The following is a 6000-nucleotide window of genomic DNA, read 5'->3' as shown; positions in this document are numbered from 1 at the left end:
GGGAGAAGTATTTTTTCCATAGCTGTGAAAACAGATATAGCACTAATGAAATTTGAGGTTACAAGTGCAATTGATCTCATTGATCTGGAGACCCAACTTGCAGGACAGCATCTCCACTGCAGTGGGAGAGCTCTGTGTTCCCTGCCCCTCCAGCAAAGCCCCGAGGGATGTGCTGTGCTAAGCAGCCCTTTGAACAGCAGGATGGAGCAAGTGCTGCTTCCAGCAGATTTGTGTCTCATTGATAACTGAAGCTTTTCCAAAGATGTGGTTTCTGATTCTGTTTCTTTGTATTGTCTGGTGTCTAATAAGGTGTGAGCTGTCGCTGTGCTGTTCTCTCAGCTGGAGAAGGACTCTCTGTCTTCTATTCAATTGCTAATGTTCACTGAATGTACCATACATGCAGCATTTACCTGCCCCCCATCCTTCACCCTAAAAACATCAGATTGGCTAGACTGGTTAATAGGCTCAAAATGTATGGAAGGAAAGTTGCTAACAGAAATGTACATTTGAACCTATGCATATAGAGTAAGTGAAGGAGCTTCATTTCCCTGTGTTGAAAGAGCCTTCTGAAAAGTCACTATCACTAAAACAAACCTTTTTTTCCCTAATTTTATTTCAAAAATGATTTTAAAATTATTTTTTATTTTTATTTTGTGCTTTGGTTATATTCACAGTTCTAACAATTCTGGGTTTCCAAAGTATTTTAGTAACAATTCTTGGTTACATATTGTAACATATAGGAACTTAGTTTTTTTTATGTGCATTTCCCATTTTGATAGAATATTTGATTTGTTAATAAAATTTGTACAGGGAGAAAGTCTATTTTCCCATAGTAACTACCCGTGAAAATTATATCAGTGCAGCCAGGAAGAAAGTAGAGATTAAACAAGGTCTAAAATAAAGGCACTTTGAAGACCAGGTTTCTTACATTAGTCCCTCCTGGGAAATTTATAGGAGCATTAATTAATGCCTTTTTCCTCTAAATTCTTTTCCAATGTAATTGTATACACCCATGTTCAAAGATGCAGAGAGGATGTCTGTATTAACCTGTACAGAACTAAGAAAGCAGGGTATACTATTAACTGCAATTCAACAGACAATTTTACACTGGCCTTTACCAAGCAAAGGACAAAAGGAGGGTCATCACCTGGCATTTTCGAGCAGCACCAGTAAAGCAAACCTTATCAGCAGAGCTCTATCAGCTCAAGGCCTTTGTCATGACAGAGTGAAGACCTTTCCTCTGCATTGTTTAACCACAGGTAGACATACACAAACATACAGGATGTTCTTGCCCAGGTCTATAAGTACTTACTGCAAACCAGAAACTGGTAGTTACCAGATTTAGCAGATAAATTTATACACTGACTGGCACTGGTAATTAAGCAAGCTGGAATAAGTACCAAGTGAATACTTTTCCAAGACTTTTTCATCCCTGGAAGTTTTGAAATTAAGATGGATGTTTTTTATAAAATAATAGCATTAGCAACTATAATAATTATTATAATCATAATAGATGGCCTGTGTGCTGTATAACACAGCAGATCAGAGAGGTAATTACAGTCTCTTGTGACTCTAGATGCAGTAATTGATTGTAATTACTCTTCTTTGAAGCCTTAGCATGCCTTACTGGCCTGTATCAGAGCCATGGGGTTATCTCATGCAGGTCATGTACCATAACCACTTTGCTTCAGTTCTCAGCACATACTGTTTTCCTTCCCTTTGTAGCCCTGCCTCACAGAGCAAGGCTGTGGAAGGAGCAGCCTGTGCATCTTAACTCCTGTGCATCAGCCAAATGAGCTACTGGGCACAAGGAGTGGAGTAAGTAAGGCCTTCCCTCTGCAGGGAGAAGTACAACATGCATCCCCTTGCTCTCCAGAGGGAAGAGGGCGGAGAGGATACTTCCCAAGAAGCTGCTTCTGGATATGAGTATCCTAGGCTAATTTGGGGCCAGGACTCTGATGTATCACACTTTCTTGGACTGATGGCTAATGAGGCAAATCAGCCCTCCATGAATAAAATGTCTGTCAGGCGAAACAGAGCCGTGCACATTCCCTCTGAAACGCCCGTGTGTACCAGGAAAGGCAATCTGCTGGCACTGAGCATGCACAGAGGGGCCCCACAAAAGGCCAATTCTTTGCATGAGCAGGGCAGGAGAGATGCCATGTCCATAAAACAAATTGCTTCTGTTCAAACCCCTGAGAACAGGCAGAAGCATAGCTGCCATTGAGTGCTCTATCTTGCACTCTTTTAGGTTAAATGATTTTTACAGAAAAGGCTGCTTCAGTATTTCTGTAAAGCAGCACCACAGAACATCAGTTTAGTAGGAGCAGGTGGTCTCCTTATTTGCTTATATCAGAATCTTATTTACTTATATCAGAAAGACTGCATTGTTAGATTTTGTTTTCTTCAAATGGGTGATGCAATTTTTACAAGGTCAAGTGGCCTTTGACTCCTGGCATTCAATCTATTAGGAATGGACAGGAGGGAATTAGCCTAATGTCAGCTTATAAAAAAGTGCTTTTAATACAGACATCTTTGTCAATAGAAAGAGGACTTTTGTACTGCCTCTGCTGCAGTTTCATATTAGTTATTTCTTAACTTCTTGGGGAAAGCAGAACTTGAACTTGATGGATGCCTTTCCTTTTATTAAGCATAAATAAAATACAACATTACTTACTTATTTTTTCTCAGTTCACTTCAGTGATTAGGAATTTCTGCAGCCCTCGAAGCAATGTAATAGAAATGAGAACCACAGGCAGCAGAGAACTCCTTCCAACCTCCATAATTTTTCTGCACAAGCATTAGCTTGCAAACGCCAAACACAAACTGGATGTTTTCTCCCTGTGCCTAGTGCGAAATGCAGAAAGGATGAACAGAAGCTCCTTGGATTAATTTCTTACCTGACAAAGAGAGGATCCAGCTGCAAACCTGAGTTCAAACCTGTGCTACGTTGTTTCAAGCAAGTGCAGAGAGGCAGAGGCTTATGCTGAACATCTCACAACTTTTTGTATGAGACTTGTCCTGCTATAGCCCCTTTCTTCCATGCTGCAAGTGCATCTACACCTAAGCTGACACCCACAGCACAGCCCAAGTACTTCTTCAAGTAACAGTGATTTCTCAGCAAAGGATCATGCATCAAAAGTGTCCTTTGAGATGCCTTTCTCTGAGCAGTAGGCTGGTTTCTACTCTTGTGCATGAATATATTTGATGAATTTCCTTGGAGAAATGAAAAGCTGAAAGATACTGCTTAGAGTAGCCTGAGAGACAAATTAGGAGCTGGGGATGGAAATTAGTGTAAAGGAATTCTCAGTAGACTGCTAGTGAGTCTTAGATGTCTCTTAGATGAGGAACAGTCCTGCAAGGCAATTACCAGGAGCCTCAGCACTTAAGCCATATGATATTAGGTAAAAGACTTAAGGGAACTGTTTTTCACAGGCAGGAGGGAGAAACATAATCAAATTCTTTATTTGCACTCAAGTGCATCTAATGCTATACAACATCTATTTGTCCAGGGAATTAGTTTTACTTATTTACAATACCATGCTGGCCAATTACATGACAAAGCCCTTATAACCCTGCTATACTGTTTGTGAGATGCAAGTAGACAGAGAACCACAGAGAGCCACAAGATAAATACTGCTAAAAGGAAAAAAAAATGCAAATTCTTACTAAAAGAAAATACCTATATGATGGAAGGAGGTGATTGTGGTCAGTAGGGAGTTAGATGTTAGAGCATCTCCTATTAATTTTAATCAATTTAACTAGTCTAACTCATATTGGATTGTTGGAGTTTGGGTTTTTTACTGTCCCTAGTTAATTATAAACCAATCCCAGCATAATCACTGTAAGAGAAGTAACCAAAAAAAAAAAAAACCCAGCCAATGAAGTGTTAATAGATGTGAAAAATTAAATCTCATATCTACATTCATTACTCTTGCCTTTGTATAAAGTTAGGAAGAAGTCAGGGACATAATGAACTGCAGTCTTGTGCTTTGAATATTGAGAATGCAGCAAAATGGTGTTCTTGAAGTGCTACAAAAGGAAATCACCTCATTATTTATTAAGAAAACAGTGATCCTGGCAGTGTGAGGGACAAAAAAACCAAAAAAACCCCCAAAACAAAACAACAACAACAACAAAAAATCCAACAAAAAAACCAAACCAACAAAACAAAACAAAAAAAGGAATAAAAATTATGTAGTAACACGAAAAAAAGAATACTCCATGTAAGTAGTGTAATTTTCCCAACTTTTTAGTTTTCTGACAGTTTATATTAAGCCACAGCATTCAGTTCATAATTTATGTGATGCACATATGAGCTCACACATTTCTGAAGGCTGTTCTTCAGCTTTTACAAATCACTTCTTGCTTTAATAATAAAGCAAACGGCTTAGATTTTCCACTAATCTTCTCAAAAATGTAGGATGAATCTCTTCAATACTGTTGCTGATGTTATGTCCCATCCCTTTTTAGTGATATTCTCAGTTGTCTCACAAACCTTTTGTTAGAGGGGATTTCCTATTCTTTCCTGTCATCCAAGCCAAAATAATTCCTTTCATCAACTACTTTCATCAACACACAGAGGCAAGATCCTGTGTTTGAATCATATTAATAGATAGCACAAGAAATTATGCTCCTTATCTTGAAGTTTTACTTGGGATATATTCTCCTTTGAGATATGCTTCACTTCAGGAGCATGTCTTTCTTCTGTCCCTTCACCAATGCTATTGTGATAGAAAACAGCTCAATATTTGAAGTCATCCTTTGCCATAATTCACGATTACAGGGTCACTAAGTATTTGCACTGCTGTAGAATGTCGTACCCTGAAGTCAATTCCCAATTTCTTCTGAGAAGTCAATGAAAAACGTTTCAGAACCAAAGTTGTGTCTGTGTTGCTCCCTTCATCTTGTACTTCAATCTCTTTCCTCCTTACTATTACCTGTGATTGATAAATCAGGTAGAGGTGTTCAGAGTGGATGCCTGGGTTATTTGGGACATATGACATAATAATGAAGTTACAGAATTTGTGTTAGCAGGGACCTCTTGAGGTTATTTTGGCTAAGGTCTTCCTGAAAGAACTGCTGACATCAAAGTTAGATTAGGCTGCTCAGGATCATTAGGCTGATCAGGTCCAGCTGAGTTCTGAAGATTGACATTCCCAGCTGCTTCCAGTGTTTGACGACTGGACCACATATGAAGAATGTTTTTCCTTACATATATAACCACAATATATTATGTTTCCAGTTGTGAGAGCTCCCTCTGTCCCTTTGTCTGCCTCCCCTCTGATTGCCCCATTAGGTAGCTGCAGACAACCACTGAGACCCCTTCTTTACTGCAGAGCAGATCCTTGGATTTAGAAGCCAAAGCATTTACAAAAGCAGCTGCGAGATGTACAGCTCACATCTCTTCTGAGCTTGGCAGGAGCTTCTGCATTTCACGGGGAAAAAGAAGGGTCAGAAAGTGATCCCTATCATCTTGCCCTCTCTAATGGGCACCATGTCCCACCTCTACAGCAAGGCTTAACTTCTAATTGAGAATAGAAAAATAGTGTTGTATATAATTTAGAAATAACTTCTGATGTTGAATGTAGGAGTTTAGATGGTCAGTGGTAGAACTCAAAACATGCCAAAAACATTAATGTGGCTGTCAGCACAGACCTGCTTTTCTTTTGTCTCAAATCCTACTGAAACACAGGAGCAACAACTTTACCTCAATAAAAGTAATTTATTGTAATGTTCAGAAGATCCTGTCCTATACCACCACCTCTAATATCTCGTTTCTTGAGCATTGAATACTGACTGAAGCTTGCAAGCTTTCTCCTCTCCCTTCTGTGAGCATTAGTTCTGGAACATCACAATTTCCATACCACCCAACTGTTCATTTAAAAAAAAAAAAGTATTTATTTGCATTGTTTTTCATTTTGATGTGTTTTAGTTGCCACAAACAAAACAGGAAAAAGCTCAGACTGAGCTGCGTTGATGTCATATTAAAAGCTATCA

Source organism: Sturnus vulgaris, chromosome 1, assembly GCF_052056855.1.
Source record: "Sturnus vulgaris isolate bStuVul1 chromosome 1, bStuVul1.hap1, whole genome shotgun sequence".
In the NCBI taxonomy this organism is placed as follows: domain Eukaryota; kingdom Metazoa; phylum Chordata; class Aves; order Passeriformes; family Sturnidae; genus Sturnus; species Sturnus vulgaris.
This window is presented reverse-complemented; position numbering follows the sequence as displayed.